General features: G+C 45.5%; 1 protein-coding gene across 4 annotated transcripts in view; it reads left to right on the forward strand.

Moving 5' to 3' along the window:
* SUN2 (Sad1 and UNC84 domain containing 2) overlaps window positions 1-18,474 on the forward strand; it is a 981,481-nt gene that overhangs the window by 35,625 nt on the left and 927,382 nt on the right. The gene's annotated exons all lie outside the window — the stretch shown is intronic.

Raw genomic sequence — 18,474 nt, forward strand, 5'->3', positions numbered from 1 at the left:
GGATTCTAAGAAACCACCTCAGGTTCTCTTTAATATTTTACAGAAGCATTTACATTGATACACTTTGGTTCATACAGCAGTACAACACATTACATTTGCAGCTCAAAATCCCATAATAACTATTCCGGATTTATTGCAAAGTCAGGGTTGGTATCCAGGTATATTCAGAATACCGTATTTTTCGGACTATAAGACGCTCCGGACTATAAGACGCACCTAGGTTTAGAGGGAAAAAATTGGGGGAAACAAAAAATACTAAACCTTGTGCGTCTACAGTGCCGGGGCGCCTTATGGACCTTTACCCCCCAAACTGTACCTATCTAAAGTACACTGCCCAGCTACTCTAACCCTTGCTGCCCTCCCAGCTACACTCACTACACACCCAACTACACTCAGAGCTACACTCACTCACTGCACTCCCAGCTACACTGCCAGCTATGCTCACACCTACAATCACAGCAACACTTCACTAGTTACAATCGCAACTACACAACACTGCACTAGCTACCATCACACTACACTACAATTACTGTACAACAATGAGAGGCCCCTCTCATCTATCCAGTGACATGCTCCAGCGGGTGGCCACTTGACACGTGCTGTCCCCAGCTCATCCAGCAGGCAGATCACCGATGCGGGCAGGAGCCGTTTCCTGGGTGGTCATGTGAGGCAGTGTGCGCTGTCCTGTCCCTAGCAGGCAAACCACGTGATTCGGGCAGAGGCGTTCCCCGGGTGGTCGTGTGAGGCAGCGTGCGCTGTCCCCAGCAGGCAAACCACGTGATCCAGGAAGAGCCGTTCCTGGGTTTTCAGGTCACGTGCGCGCTGATCCAAGCTCACGCGATGCGGGCAGGAGCCGATACCCGGTCACATGATGCGGGCAGGAGCCAGTACCGATCGGGACCTCCACAGCCACCTGGTCCACAGCCCCACTGATCCAAGCAGGCAGGAGCCGATACCCGGCAGGTCACATGATGCAGGCAGGAGCCGGTACCGATCGGGACCTCCACAGCCACCTGGTCCACAGCCCTGCTGATCCAAGCAGGCAGGAGCCGATACCTGGCAGGTCACATGATGCGGGCAGGAGCCGGTACCGATCGGGACCTCCACAGCCCCCTGGCAGGACAGCGCCGCATCCATCTCCAGCCCCGATCTTCAGTAGCATGATAAAAAAGAGGAGCTGCAGCAGCTGAATGACAGTCTGCTCTCTGCAGCGACATGCAAGAGGATCTGGGAGGGCTGGCAGATGTCCGCTGTGCGGGGGGGAAAGCAGATGTCCACTGTTGAGAGAGAGACAAGCTGCGGGGAGACATCAAGCAGCTGCCGCTCACTTTCTCCATGCAAGAGAGGCATTCAGCGGGCCCGGACATGTAAGCTTGTGTTTGTGCATGGGGGAGGGTACAGTATATATCGTATATTCGGACTATAAGACGCACTGACTTTCCCCCCCCCCCATCTTTGGGGGAGAAAAAGTGCCTCTTATAGACTGAAAAATACGGTAATTTATTTAACTTTGGTGTTTTCTGTTTATTGTTTTTGTGCTTTGCAATATTTTATAGAATCAGAGCCGTCCCTATTATGATGCTGACTGAAACGTGCATTAGGCGGCATCCTGTAGGGGGCGGCATCAGCTCTACACTGTGACTGAGCTGATCGTCCTCAGTCTATTCCCTGCTTTACTGCTGTAACTGTGCTATGGGCAAAAGCAGTTGCAGCAGGAGTGAAGCAAGTTCTCTCTCACCTGCTAGCAACAGGTGCTGTGTGTCCCAGAGCGAGGAAGATGGCAACCCAGGAGTCAAGGTGGCTGCGAGAGGAGGAAGGCTGTGGAGGCGGGCACACAAGTTCAGTGAAGAAGTCTATTTCAACAATGCAATGTTTACTTTAGGAAAATACTTTACAATAAAAAAGCATTTTCCTAACGTAAACATTGCATTGTTGAAATTGGCATAATTAAGGTAAGATCTTCTTACCAACTTTTTAATCTATTTGAATAATTATACCTTGGGCGCCTCCTCCCCTCCCCTAATCTTTGTGAATACACTCCCTTAGTGGACTGTATTGGTCCAGGACCCCTCTGAAGGTCCAAAGACCTACCTTTTTTGTTTTGGAACTGCGACCGCAAGACCCTCTTCCCGCAAAGGCCGAGTGGGGACGGTACCTCCCCACATGCTAGTATGAGTGGTTGCCTTGGTTGCAACCCACCTTTGTGAGTATACATAGCTTCTTCTACACATAACCTACTCAGACCAGACGATATTACACGATATTGGGCTCCTGGTGTCTCTGTGTTTTTTCTCGCCCCTACAAGATTCAGTGAAGAAATCGACTCCAGAGAGGTACTGAGCAGCTGGGCTATGAAGCTATAACAGTGTGTGGTACAGTGGTAGCTGTGAGAAGGAGACAGGGGAGAGAAAGCTGATAGGGAGAGAGAGAGGACAATTTACACACCAAAGGAGCAGCGGAGCAAAAAGCTGACAGGACAGGGAGAGAACAGGGCTTCAGAAGGACAGGAGAGATAATAAAGTGCAGGCTCTGGGGAATACACAGAGAAAAAGGTCAATTAAAGGACAACTGAATTGGGAAGTATATGGAGGCTGCCATATTAATTTCCTTTTAAACAATACCAGTTGCCTGGCAACCCTTCTGATCTAGCATGCAGCTTATCTTGTCAGATCTGACAATAATGTCAGAAACCTATGCAAAAACATTACTGAGATGTAATTCAAGCACAATATAAGATAATAACATGGGCTTCTGCAATAAAATATAACTTTTATTACAAACTTACTAAAACAATATATGAATATTACAAATCCCTGTAGGGGATAATGAGCAATGTCCTCACAGTGCGCACTGTATATCTAATTGGTGTATAACACCATTTATGACCCTGTTTGAGGCCTACAGACATCAAAAAAATTGTAGCAATAATAATGAAAGTCCCATCCAAAAATCTCAGAAAAACAGTGTTAAAAAAAACCCAAACAACAGTGATAGTGTTTCAAAAGATGCTTGGACAGTGAAAGAAGACCCTTTATTTATAAAAAAAGAAAAATAAATTAAGACTTCTGGGGAAAAATTAAACAGAGATACTAAATTAAGAAAATTTGAGAGATAGGATGGCTTATAAGAATGGGTATGCTTATAAATGGACAGGAAAGAAAGGTGGCCCCAATCCTAAACCTTAGACTAAACCTAAACAAACCCTAAACTTGCACCAACACTGGCACCTGCGCAGTCAAATGTCACAATAACCGATGAGAGTGGCACTTCGGATGCCTCCTCGTCCCAACAATCTTCCCCCCCACGTAGATACCCAAATAAACCACGACCTCGTAGACACAAAAAAAAAATCTCTGGATGAGAAAGACACTCATGGCCCAAGGGTCCCTAAAGCACTTTCTTTTCAGTTAAATTATGGGTAAGCTAATTGAAAAAGCTGTATACCTCCAGCTAGAAGCCAAAATCCTACAAAACAACAGTTCTGACCCATTCCAGTCTGGCTTCAGGAAACATCACAGCACTGAAACTGTTCTCATCCAAATATGCAACCACCTGCTCATGGCAAGAGACAGAGGAGAGTGCTCCATCCTGATACTGCTAGACATTTCTGCAGCCTTTGATACAGTTAAATATGACATCTTGATAAGCAGGCTACAGGAATACTGCGGCATTGATGGCATAGTTCTTTAGTGGTTCCAATCCTTCTTGAGCGGCAGAACCCAAAAAGTGTCTATGGAGCCCTTCCTGTCTACCTCTGTACCACTTAAGGTAGCCTATACGTTCTTTGCATAGGCTAAGGGACGGGGTGCCCCAGGGCTCAATCGTTTCTTTCCTGCTTTTCACAATGTACATGTTACTGCTTGGAAAACTAATCCAAAAACATGGCCTAACATACCACTGCTATGCTGAACTCAACTATATCTCTCCTTCAAGCCTGGTGTGACAGACCCTACTCCAACTATAAACGCCTGCTTAGACGAACTACAGCAATGGATGAGTGACAACTGGCTGAAACTAAATGCATCCAAAACTGAAGTCCTTCTGATCGGATCATGACAACAAAACAACTTAACTTGCAGTCTTCACCACTGAGAATAGGAGGCACGGATCTACACAGCTCTGATCATGTGCGTAGCTTGGGAGTTATAATTGATGGGGACTTAAACTTCAGAACTCACATCTCTGCTTTAGTGAAATCATCCCGTTTTCACCTGAATAACATTGAAAAATCAAGCACCTCATCCCCTCAGAAGATCTATCAATCTTAGTTCATGCCTTTATCACATCCCGACTGGACTACTGCAATGCTCTGTACACTATTTACAAAAAAATCTGTTTGCTGTCTCATGCACTTATATAAATTTTATTACCGCCTTAGCTGCATAATGTTTAAATCACAACACAATTAAAGTGACTCCGAGCTCATCTAAAAAATAAAAGTTGTACTCACCAGGGGCTTTCTCCAGCCCAGTGCTGGTCGGGAGGTCCCACGCCGGCGTCCTGGCTCCTCTCCTTCTCCCCGCTCCGGAATGGCTGACAGGCCGCAGCCCGGGCGACACTCTCCCGAGTGTCGGGCTGCTTCTTCCGCATATGACGCGGATTACGTCACAATCGCGCATGCGCAGTACTTTCACGCCGGCCGCCGTGATGATGCGAGGCGGCCGGCGTGTGACGTAATCCGCGTCATATGCGGAAGAAGCAGCCCGACACTCTGCCGAGTGTCGCCCGGGCTGCGGCCTGTCAGCCATTCCGGAGCGGGGAGAAGGAGAGGAGCCAGGACGCCGGCGTGGGACCTCCCGACCAGCACTGGGTTGGAGAAAGCCCCTGGTGAGTACAACTTTTATTTTTTAGATGAGCTCGGAGTCCCTTTAAAAAACACAGACACTTAAAATCACTACCTGGCCAGGAGCACTCACTATTTATATGTACATTAGATTTTTACTCATTCATTATGCTCCACATCATTCTCGATTATCTCTAAATCAGCAAAATGTGTTAGTGTAGTCTTCTTCAACAAGTACACATTGGGATTTCCACACGAGGAGAAATGATTCTCACTATTACAAGAAATAAACTAAATTTAGATCAGAGTTTAATCCTCTGGGTATTAGCGTCCCCAGACGATAGATCCAAGTCTGTTCAATCTTATAAAGATCTTTTTCAATATCTCCACCTCGGAATGGCATATGTTGCTTGATTTGAGGTGGGCGTTCATATGCAGGCCGGGTGCCTCTCCTTTTAAGTGGACTTCCAGTTTGAGCCAACATCACGAGGATCAGAATACTGTGCTGAGAATGTGTAGTTGATCAACAGCGCACAACGTGCAGGGTGTTGCGGTGGTGGGCTGAGGACCAAGTTGACCCATGTAGTGCAGAGCGTTCTTTGCATAGGCTAAGGCTGGGCGATTACGCTGCATGGATACATGGGTTTGGTCCCTCATATAAATAGTGAGTGCTCCTGGCCAGGTAGTGATTTTAAGTGTCTGTGTTTTTTAATTGTGTTGTGATTTAAACATTATGCAGCTAAGGCGGTAATACAATTTATATAAGTGCATGAGACAGCAAACAGAATTTTTTGTAAATAGTGTATGCGGTGGTCTATTGCTGGCTTCTATTTATAGTTGCACAATTCAATAATTGGTGGCTCTCCGGGCTTTTTGGAATTTGCAATGCTCTGTACACTGGCCTTCCAAAAAAGGACTTGTACCGCCTAGAGCTGATACAGAATACTGCTGCCAGACCGTTAACCAACCAACCCCGTCACTGCCACATAACGCCAGTCCTGCACTCCCTTCACTGGCTACCTATAAAATGGAGGGTCCTATTCAAGATCGGCCTACTGACATTTAAATCACTAAATAATCTGGGCCCTGGATACATGAAAGAAATGTTACAGCTGCATAGCAATCCCTGAAATCTCTGATCCACAGGTTCTAATAATCTAGTCATACCCAGAGTCCACTTGGAAACATTTGGTCCCTGAGCCTTCTGTCATGCTGCTCCTACGTTCTGGAACTCTTTACCTCAGCAGATCAGGACAGCTTCTTCCCTGGACATGTTTAAATCCAGACTGAAAACCAGGGCTGTGGAGTCGGTACAAAAATCCACCGACTCCGACTCCTCAGTTTAGGATTCCACTGACTCCGACTCCGACTCCTCTAATTTGCATATTACAATCTTGTTGATTGAAAGTATGTAACGTGAAATTTGTCTCTTAACTGCCAACGCTTAGGGATTTTAAAAGACAACTGAAGGGAGAATGATATGTAGACTGCCATATTTATTCCCTTTAGACTAAAATTAGTCCTTGGTAAGAGTACTTGTAAAAGGTACAGACCGGAACAAAGAACATCGATCAGGCCGTAGGCAATATAACTGTGGGTGCATGTAAGAATGATGTGCAGGTACTCTGCAGGGGAATTAGCAGATTCTTCCTCTATTAAACATTCTTCATGTACAATCTGAACCAGGTTTATAGATGATAGACCAGGGCTGTGGAGTCGGTGCAAAAATCCACCGACTCTGACTCCTCAGTTTAGGATTCCACCGACTCCTCGACTCCGACTCCTCTAATTTGCATATTACATATTAATTCATCTCTTAACTGCCAACACTTAGGAATTTTAAAAGACAACTGAAGTGCGAAGGATATGGAGACTGCCATATTTATTCCCTTTAGTCATAGACTAAAACTAGTCCATGGTAAGAGTACTTGTAAAAGGTACAGGCCGGAACAAAGAACATCTATCAGGTCCTAGGCAATGTAACTGTGGGTACATGTAAGGGTAATGTGCAGGTACTATGCAGGGGAATGAGGAGATTCTTTCTCTATTACACATTCTTCATGTACAATCTGAACCAGGTTTATGGGTGATAGACAACACCTCTGTGTTCAATGTGCACCAGATTCTCAGTGGATTCCCTGCAGCTCTGTGGAGAGTGCATATGTAGAGTATAGTACTACTGTGTAACAAAGTAAACCTGAGACAGATAAAATTAAAGTTTTATACATACCTGGGGCTTCCTCCAGCCCCCTTCAGGCTAATCAGTCCCTTGCTGTCCTCCTCCGCCACCTGGATCTTCTGCTATGAGTCCAGGTACTTGAGCCAGCCTGGCGTAGTGCGCATGCACACACTCCGCCACCGGGAGCGTACTACACCTGCGCAGCACTATTGCGCAGGTGCAGAACGCTCCTGGCTGTGGAAGCGGCATGCGGCCGGACTGCGCTGACTGGCTGAATTACCAGGTCTCATAGCAGAAGATCCAGGTGGTGGAGGTGGACAGCGAGGGACTGATTAGCCTGAAGGGGGCTGGAAGAAGCCCCAGGTATGTATAAAACTTTTCTTTTCATCCTTCTCAGGTACCATTTAATTCGTAGTCACCAAACCAAATTTTAACAACATATCAAATTATTTGATTTCATGAGCAAAGAGAGTGCGTACATTTACATTTGCATAAATCAGAATCAACGCAGAATTATTTCCATCTCATTGACCATCTCTATTAGTGACACGGCTACACATCAGGCTTTATACTTACAGCATAGACGTTATTTAGTATATATAAGAGATTCCTGTGTACACATCATATATACAGTGACAATCAGATGTGTATATCTGACTTTAAAAATACGGGGACTGCTTTATTGAAGCAGCACAAGTCATTAATTTTGATTGGTTTAGTTCATTTTTGTGGGCTAAGCACAGCTATTACTGTATGTATAAATTATTTATGATGACTATTATCTGAGAAATAGAACATTTTATCATATTTTCTATTTTAATTACAGTTTAAATTCATTAGGAGTCGGAGTCGGTGCATTTTTTCCCGGCTCCGAATCCAGGCACCCAAAATTGCCACGACTCCGACTCCACAGCCCTGTGATAGACAACACCTCTGTGTTCAATGTGCACAACATTCTCAGTGGATTCCCTGCAGCTCTGTGGGGAGTGCATATGTATAGTACTACTGTGTAACAAAGTAAACCTGAGACAGATGAAATTAAAGTTTTATACATACCTGGGGCTTCCTCCAGCCCCCTTCAGGCTAATCAGTCCCTCACTGTCCTCCTCCACCACCTGAATCTTCTGCTATGGGTCCAGGTACTTGAGCCAGTTGGGCATAGTGCGCTTGCACACACTCCGCCGCCGGGAGCATACTACACCTTCACAGCTCTATTGCGCATGTGCAGAATGTTCCTAGCTGTGGGAGCGGCACGTGGCTGGACTGCGCTGACTGGCTGAATTGCCGGGACTCGTAGCAGAAGATCCAGGTGGTGAAGGCGGACAGCAATGGAATGATTGGCCTGAAGGGGGCTGGAGGAAGCCCCAGGTATGTACTGTATAAAACTTTTCTTTTCATCCATCTCAGGTATCCTTTAATTCGTAGTCACCAAACCAAATTTTAACAACATATCAAATGATTTGATTATATGAGCATTTGATTCATGCACATTTGCATAAATCAGCATCAACACAGAATTATTCCCATCTCATTGACCATCTCTATTAGTGACACGGCTACACATCAGGCTTTATTCTTACAGCATAGATGTTATTTAGTACATATAAGAGATTCCTGTGTACACTTCATATATACTGTACAGTCACAATCCATACGGGGACTGCTTTATTAAAGCAGCACAAGTAACTCATTTTGATTGGTTTATTTTAAGGCCTCGATTCATCAAGACTTATCGAATTGGTTTACGACAGTTCGGTAAAATACCAAATTCGTTAAAGAGAATCTGTATTGTTAAAATCGCACAAAAGTTAACATACCAGTGCGTTAGGGGACATCTCCTATTACGCTCTGTCACAATTTCGCCGCTCCTCGCCGCATTAAAAGTGGTTAAAAACAGTTTTAAAAAGTTTGTTTATAAACAAACAAAATGGCCACCAAAACAGGAAGTAGGTTGATGTACAGTATATCCACACATAGAAAATACATTCATACACAAGCAGGCTGTATACACCCTTCCTTTTGAATTTCAAGAGATCATTTGTGTGTTTCTTTCCCCCTGCAGCTATCTTCCACTGAAGTGTCAGGCTGTTTCTTCCTGCAGAGTGCAGACAGCTCTGCCTGTATGTAATTCCTCAGTATGTGAACGCCCAGCCAGCTCAGAGGACGATTTATCCAGCTTGTAAAAGATAAGAGAGAAGAGTGAAGCTGCCCTAATCTAAATAATACACAGGCAGTGTTCAGAGAGGGGCCTGGAGGGGGAGATGCATCAAAGAACCACAACATTGAAGAACTTGGCAGCCTTCCAGACACAGGCTGACAAGTCTGACAAGAGAGAGATAAGTTGATTTATTACAGAGATGGTGATAGTAGAACGTGCTGCAGTAAGCCAGAACACATTAGAATAGCTTTTGGAACTTGTAGGATGATAAAAAACAGGATGCAATTTTTGTTACGGAGTCTCTTTAAGTTGATTTCAGGATTCATCAAATTTATCTACAGCAAGCATTCGGTAATAATTCGGTAGTCATTCGTTAGTGATGCGTTAAAACAGAAGAAAGTGCAATTCATGAAACTGAAAGTGGGCGTGGTTTAGCGTTACATTTAGGATTAGTTATCTCCTTCACTGCTCTGTCGTTATTCCTGTCAGATCATTGCTGCCAGAGAAGATGGAGCCATTTGAAGTGGTTATGTATCAGCTGAGAGTGATTCAAAGGTGCAGAAGGGCAAGAATAAGGTCTAGAACCATATCAATTTGCAAGAGAATGGATTTATTTGCTATAACATAGAGTGACCATATTTTTGTGGGTCCAACCTGGGACGGGGGGGGGGGGGGGCGGCGCGCGCAGCTCGCCGCGGCGAAAAGTGGGAAGGAGTGAGGAGCACGCAGCGGCGAAGACTGGGGGAGGGGGGCTGCGGCGCGCGCAAAATGGGCGTGGCCATGACATTGTATGGGCGGAGCTAACGTAATGATGTAACAGCGAGGCATAAGAAAGCAGTGTTTACGCCATGATGTGGACAAACGAGACTTTGTATCATGGGTGTGCAGAAACTGTGTGATGCTAATAGTATACCGTAACCACAAAGCAGCAAACATAGCCATCTATGACCATTAAATAATAAATGCAGTAACAGTTATCCCGGACACCAGAAAATAAACGCAATAGGCAACATGTCAGTATAAAATAAATGCAATGCGGGCAAACATGTCAGTACAAAATAAACGCAATGCGGGCAACATGTCAGTACAAAATAAACGCACTGCGGGCAAACATTTCACCAGAAAAGAAACGCACTGCGGCCAAACATTTCACCAGAAAAAAAACGCACTGCGGGCAAACATTTCACCAGAAAAGAAACGCACTGCGGCCAAACATTTCACCAGAAAAGAAACGCAATGCGGGCAAACATTTCGCCAGAAAAGAAACGCACTGCGGGCAAACATTTCACCAGAAAAGAAACGCACTGCGGCCAAACATTTCACCAGAAAAGAAACGCAATGCGGGCAAACATTTCGCCAGAAAAGAAACGCAATGCGGGCAAACATTTCACCAGAAAAGAAACGCACTGCGGCCAAACATTTCACCAGAAAAGAAACGCAATGCGGCAAACATTTCGCCAGAAAAGAAACGCACTGCGGGCAAACATTTCGCCAGAAAAGAAACGCACTGCAGGCAAACATTTCGCCAGAAAAGAAACAATGCGGGCAAACAATAACATTTCACTAGAAAAGAAACAATGCGGGCAAACATTTCACCAGAAAAGAAACAATGCGGGCAAACATTTCACCAGAAAAGAAACAATGCGGGCAAACATTTCACCTGGAAAAGAAACAATGCGGGCAAACATTTCACCAGAAAAGAAACAATGCGGGCAAACATTTCACCTGGAAAAGAAACAATGCGGGCAAACATTTCACCAGAAAAGAAACAATGCGGGCAAACATTTCACCTGGAAAAGAAACAATGCGGGCAAACATTTCACCAGAAAAGAAACAATGCGGGCAAACATTTCACCTGGAAAAGAAACAATGCGGGCAAACATTTCACCTGGAAAAGAAACAATGCGGGCAAACATTTCACCTGGAAAAGAAACAATGCGGGCAAACATTTCACCTGGAAAAGAAACAATGCGGGCAAACATTTCACCTGGAAAAGAAACAATGCGGGCAAACATTTCACCTGGAAAAGAAACAATGCGGGCAAACATTTCACCTGGAAAAGAAAGCATTTACTCACCTGGCAGAAGTGTCCGGCCTCTGGCGCGCTGCTCCGTCCCGGGACCGTCTTCCTCCTCCTGCTCTTCTCTCCCGCGCTGACAGGGCTACGGCAAGATGGCGCCCGAAGCCCTGTACTAGTGACACATATAGGTCTCCAGTACAGGGCTTCGGCAGCCATCTTGCCGTAGCCCTGCTCGCCTGCCGGTGTCGGAAACAGACACCGGAAGAGGAGGCTGGAGCGGGGCTGCGGGCAATGAACTGGCACGGCGTCTATAGACGCCGCTGCCAGTTCATTGAGGAGAGAGTGGCCAGAGTCCCGAGGCCGGGACGTCCCGCTGCTGAAAGCGGGACGTTTCCCGGGACCTCATTAAGCCTGGGACAGCGGACCCCGAATCCGGGACGTGTCCCGGGCAATCCGGGACGTCTGGTCACTCTATATAACAGGACATCTGCATTTCTCTTGAATCATCTTGTAAGAGAACACAGGCAGTGCCAGGGTTAACTAAATTGCTAGCTGCACTACATTTTTTCAGAAAAGGTTCCTATCAAGCCGCAGCTGGCGAAATTGTGGGATTGTCCCAAGGCACTTCCAGAAACCTGGTCCAGGTGTTAAGCCCTATTAAGAATGTTGCTACGTAGTGTTCAAAGAACTGCCTTTTACCCACAATTCCATGGGAATCATATGGCCTTGTGTTAAATTAAATTAAAAGTTATCTCAAAGACAATGATGAATTGAGGCCTAAGCACAGCTATTATTGTATATATAAATTATTTATGATGACTATTATCTGAGAATTAGAATATTTTATCATATTTTCTATTTTAATTACAGTTTAAATGCATTATGAGTCGGAGTCAGGGCATTTTTTTCCAACTCCGACTCCAGGCACCCAAAATTGCTCCGACTCCACAGCCCTGCTGAAAACCCACCTGTTCAGTTTGGCATTTGCAGAAATATAACTTTTGTTGTGTGAATACTTCATCATACTACCAACTCTGAATCTGAGAGAGCCTAAGCGCTTTGAGCCCTGTTGGAGAAAAGCGCTATAGAAATGTTATTGTATTGTATTATGATGTGATTCCTTATTCTCTATCTAAAGCACCTGAGACACCCAATAATGAGAAACAAGTTGAGGAAAAAATGGTTTTAGGAGCAAGAACAAAGGTAGCTAACAGTAATCAATCTCTCCCTTTAAACGGGAAAGAGAAAGTGAAGGGCACACTAATAGTGATACTGGACCAATTTGTAACAAAAAAGATGTAAATGATCCCATACAGATTATTAATTTAGCAACTATACGGCTAACGGAGGATGAATTGTAAGGGACGAGGCAGCTGCGGCGAACAGCACCGCCGCCACAGCTGCCTCCACGTGGCCATCCGTCCGTGCGGTGTCTGGGACGCCGAGGACGGAACGTTCTCGGGTGCAGGGGGTCGCTGTAGTGCGCGGGCGCGCACACAGACGGGACCTTTATGCGGAGAAGAAGCCCGTCAGCTGACCTGCTGGTCGGCTGACGTCAGAGGAGTCCCACAGCGCCCAGGATTGGCTGATTCTGGAGGGCGTGCCTGTGGGGTCTCCTCTGCTTAAGCCTGCGGGCTTCTTTCACTCACTGTCTGTTGTCGTGAATGCTTGCGTGTTAGCGCTCAGACCTTAGGCTAGATCCCTGGTGTTGATGCTAAGGATTTCACACCTAGTCTAGGATATTGTTACCTTGCTATTGTTGTTTGTAGACTAGATCCTGGGTGTTGATGCCAAGGACTTCACACCTAGACTAGGATATTGCTTACTGTATTGATCTCCTGTGTATGACTCTTAGCTATTTATCTGACTCTGATCCTGCTTTCTCATCCTGTACTTTCGCCTATCTGCCTACCTGTTGCTGAACTTCTGCCTGATTACCGATTACTCTCTTGTCTCACGATCCTGTACCAATACTTACCTATCTGTTGCCGAACCTTGCCTGCCTGACCATTCTACTCATCAGTGGGCCCTCGCCACTGGTGAGGTGTTAACTTCGCCAGCTCCGCTGGTGAAGCAGTTCTGCAAGGCTGTAGTACAGCCTTAATTACCTGCTCATTAGGTAATCTGTCATTGTAGTATTATTGTGTCTCTTAGGCTGCAGTACAGTCTGACTCACCCGCCCCTCGGGTGTTCATTTGCCTGCAGTACATTCTGAATCACCGCTTCTCGGGAGATTCAGCCTCTTCAGTATTGTTTCTCCAGCTTGCTGGAGATTGTACTTTAGTGCACGGTCAGTGTACTGTTTATACCTCACCAGCCCCTCTGGTGAGGTCTCATTAAACTATAAGTTACGGTCGCACCTAATCACTACTCACTCTCTGCTCCTTGTCTGCTATACTAGTATTATTGGTGATTCTGCAGATCACCCATAATCAGGTATAGCGTCTGTATTATTGATGATTCTGCAGATCACCATATAATCAGACATCTGAGCTACTACACAAGACCGTTACATGAATACAGATTGTTATCTAGGGGGTTGAATTTTCCCCCTCGGAAAATGTTGATCTCTTTAAGAGAAAAAAAAGATTTGCAATTGTTTGCCAGACTAGTCAATTTGAGAGCATTGCATGCCAAAAAAAGTTCCTGTACGAGGCCTGATGATTGAAAGGAGCTTTCCAGCAGAGATTTTTCGCTGCATAGGCATGTTGATGGGACCTCTTTGAGGAAGGCTCAACAAATGATAGATCAATTCGTTTTGAAGATGATTCACTGGTGGATTCTGATTTAGATGTGATTTGTAAATTACTTGAAGAAGAGAATAACAGTATCTCTGTTGGTCCCTTCATAAATAGGTCCAAGACCTTTCCACCACTTACTCCTAACCTTTCAACTTTTATACATATGGTTCTAGTTGAAGTGGAGCATTTATATAAGAGCAATCACAGTAATTTAACTAAAGGAGAACAAATTGCTTTACAATTTTTACATAGTGACAAAAACATCATAATTAAACCATCAGACAAAGGTGGAAACATTGTTATAATGGATACTAGTGATTATAAGGAAATGTGTCTAAAAATCCTACGAAATAGAGAGTGGTATATACCAGTCTTGCCTCTCTTTCATGTCAAAGACCAAATTGCATTGTTTAAACTTATTTATAAAGCATATGATTCAGGGGTTATTGTTGCAGAGACAAGGGGATTCCTGAGGGTTGAGTGTTCTGTTATCCCTACTTTTTATTCATTGCCCAAAGTGCATAAAAACACTCAAAAACCACCGGGACATCCCATTGTCTTGAGCAAAGGCTGTCTTACAGAAAAACTTAGTAGATATATAGACCGACATTTGCAACAACATGTGGTTTCTTTACCATCTTATGTGAAGGATACAATGCGTTTATTACAAATTATTGATGGTATACATATTCCAGATGATGCAATTTTAGTTACACTAGATGTGGAAGCTTTGTTTAGTAGCATTCCTCACAAATTGGGTTTACAAGCAGTCACTACATTTTTGAAGGAAAAATCTAGGGTCTGTAAGCCTCACAATCAGTTTCTTTTGAGAAGTTTGGAATTTATTTTGACACATACCGGTAATTCCTGTATTTTTGACTGCACACACTATCTCCAGGTAGAGGGTTCGGCTATGGGGACTTCTTGCTCCCCTACCTATGCGAACCTGTATCTGGGGTGGTGGGAAAGAATGATTTTTGCTGAAGATTCATATGTCGCTAGGTGGCTGAAATATATAATGACATGGAATAGTTATATAGATGATCTCTTTATTTTATGGGATGGCCCAATTGAAGAATTGTTGAATTTTGTAAATGAATTGAATAAGAATTAGTTAAAGAGAGTTTGAAGCCATAATTAAAATGGCTTTTTTCCTTATATATAGTAGGGGCATGTGTGCCCCTGCTAAAACGCCGATATCCCGCGGCTGAACGAGGGTCCTTTCCCCTCCAAATCCCCCCTGTACTGCCCGGGGAGCGCTTCCATGTGAGGCAGGGCTATGAGCTGCAGTCCTGCCTCACACGCGTCTATCAGCGGCGGATCTCCGCCTCTCCCCCGCCCCTCTCAGTCTGCCTTCGCTGAGAGGGGCGGGGGAGAGGCGAAGATCAGCCGCTGATAGACACGTGTGAGGCAGGGCTGCAGCTCATAGCCCTGCCTCGCACGGAAGCACTCCCCGGGCAGCACAGGGGTAGAAAAATCTACGACCAAGTTGGCCGCGGGATAGCGGCGTTTTAGCAGGGGCAAACATGCCCCTGCTATATATGAGGAAAAAAGCCATTTTTATTAAGGCTTCAGAGTCTCTTTAAACTTAAGATTTACCTTGGACTGACATCGCCAAGCCGTGACTTTTTTGGATTTAACTATTTTTATGATGATAATGTTTTACATACAAATTTATACTGGAAGTCCACTGCCAGTAATAGCTTATTACATGCAAAAAGTGCACATTATGGTCTTATTAAAGATATTCCAACAGGGCAGTATTTAAAGGAGTCATCAGGCAATCTCACCAATTTAAAACACGCATACCTGCGTGTAACTAACCTTTTTTGTGGCCGGATCGCGCCCTCCATTCCCCCTCCAAATGTATCAGTTTCCTTCGGTAAGTCCCGTTCGGGGACCCGACCTCGGGGTCGGGATCCCCAGCGACCCAGAACTACTGTGGGAACGCAGGCGCAATATGTTGCTGGACATAAAAAAAAAATATGCAAATCGGCCCAGCGGGGCCTGAGCGGTGCCTTCCGGGGGCATAGCCTGAGCTCAGCTCGGGCTTACCGCCAGGAAGATTAAGGGCCAGACGTAATTGTAGTACAGAAGAAGGATTTGAAAAAGAGGCTCAGATACTGAGAAGGAGATTTAGGGACATATGTTACAAACAAAAATGGCTCAGCAAAGCATACAAAAGAGCCAAAGAAGTAGATAGACATAAGTTGTTGTTTGAAAAACATGAGAAAGACAAAAAGAATGATCTCAGATTGTCCCCACGTTACTCATTACAAAGTAAGAGTATACAAGCTATTCTAAAAAAGCATTGGCACTTTTTGACGGGAGATGCCAGTTTGAGGAATTTAGTTCCTAGCACCCCCAACATTGTTTATGGGAGATCGAGGTCCATCAAAGACCAATTAGTGTCGAGTCATTTTGAACAGAAAAAAATGAAATGTTGTGTTTATAGAGGGACACATTGGTGTGGTGACTGTAATCAATATGAATATGTGGGGCAAAAAACAACTGATAGTAGAGGCAGAACAATTGAATGCAAACATTTTGCTAATTGCAATACTAGAGCGGTTATATATCTTTTTCTTTGTAGGCGTGGCACATTTTACGTCGGTATGACAGGCAGACAATTTAAACAACGGGTTGATGACCAAGGGCATTGCTAGGACCTTGGGAGATCTGGGGCACCTCTGGGCACCAAGGGAGAGCGAACATGGGCGTGGCCACTTAATGAGAGAGTGGGCGTGGTAAAATGTACATGAACCTAGCAGGGGTGTATGATACATAGGTGAGAGCGCTAACCACTACGCCACCGTGCTACCCCACAGAGCAGCAGCAGAGCACTATACATTACCTGCTCATGGCTGCAGGACAGGGCCTGTTAACTCCTCTTCAGTGTAGCTCTTCTCCGCAGCATGCAGCCAATAAAAAGCCACGTAAAAACGTGCATCAAGAGCCGCATGCTGATTGGCTGCATGACGTGGCGATGAGTAACACTAAACAGGAGAGAAGAGGACCTGTCCTGCAGCTGATAGCAGGTAATGTATACTGTGCCACTGCAGCCCTGCATAAATAAAGAGGGAAGGAAATGGAGCTTACAGTAACTTTTTTTCTTGGGGGGGGGGGGGGGGAATCGAAAGCTACTGCTGGTGGGTGGTGGTGGGTAAAGGGGCCTGGGGGGTCTGTAGATATGCCCCTGGTGGGTGAAGAGGGGGGGTGATAGGATAGGAAAGAGAGGGGGAGAGAGTTCAAGATAAAGAGGGAAGGGAGGATATAGGAAAACGAAGGGGGAGAGAGCACAAGTGTAAAGGGGCCCATACACCTAACGATTTTCCCGCCGATATACAGCAGATTCGATCACCTGTCCCGGCAGGAAGTTTAAACAGTAGAGCGCCCTCTACTGTTTAAGCTTCCCCGTACAGGCAGTTCAATGAAGCTGCAGCCGGTCCGGAACCCAGCGTGGAGAAGAAGCCGCAGGCACAGAGGGGGACTCGCGCTGGCCGGAGCAGGTAATGTACGCAGGGGGGGGCGCATGGCATCAGCGGCAGCTTCACAGATTGTGATCGGTTTCATGCTGAAATCGATTCACAATCTCTTTGCAGTAAAGACAGCCATACGATCCCTCTCTGATCAGAGAGGGATCTATCTGTTGGTCGAATCTTATGACAAATGACATGACAGCTTTACCAACAGCCTTCACACAAGCTTCTCCTTTCACACATGATCCAGTCTGCTTATCTCCCCAGCACAAGTAATCTACGTCCTCTCTCCGTCTCCAGGATATCTCTAGCAGGGGGGTGGGGGGGTGGGGCCGCTGCACTTAACATTCTCTCTTCCTGCAAGCACAGTGTCCAGTATCACGGCAGGGGAGAAAACAAGGGAGCTCCTGGCAGCAGCATAGCAGGAGAGTTCTAGCTCACATGGAGCCTTGTACACACAGCCTCACATGGCAGAAGAGGCTCTTCCCTCATTGGCTGCCCGGCCCCACGTGATCCTGGCTTATACAGCATCCGCCCCCTTCACCTCCGATCTGCAGCATAGTAACAGCCGGAGGCTGCGGGTCCCCGAATATCTAGTGCACAGCCAGCGGGCACGCCGAACCCCCATATCCGGGCACTCCGGACAAGATACCTGGGTAGTGCTCCGAACCTAAGCCCCTAGCGATGCCCCAGTTTTAGAGCAGGTGCAGAGACGAGCAACAAAATTGATACGTGGGATGGAAGGTCTCACTTACCAAGAAAGGTTAGATAAACTGGGTTTATTTAGTCTAGAGAAAAGACGCCTTAGAGGAGATCTAATTAACATGTATAAATACATCAGAGGGCAATATAAAAGCTTGGCGGATTCGCTTTTTGTCCCTAAGGCTTCTCTAAGGACTAGAGGACATGATCTGCGCATGCAGGATAAACGTTTTAGCCATTTATTTATTTATTTATTTATTTAGGAAAGCCATTTATTTAGGAAAGGGTTCTTTACAGTAAGAGTGATTAAGATGTGGAATGCATTGCCACAGGAAGTCGTTATGGCAAACTCTATACCTGCATTTAAAGGGGGCTTAGATGCTTTCCTTGCGTTGAAAGACATCCATGGCTA

Source organism: Hyperolius riggenbachi, chromosome 9, assembly GCF_040937935.1.
Source record: "Hyperolius riggenbachi isolate aHypRig1 chromosome 9, aHypRig1.pri, whole genome shotgun sequence".
Classification (NCBI taxonomy): Eukaryota; Metazoa; Chordata; class Amphibia; order Anura; family Hyperoliidae; genus Hyperolius; species Hyperolius riggenbachi.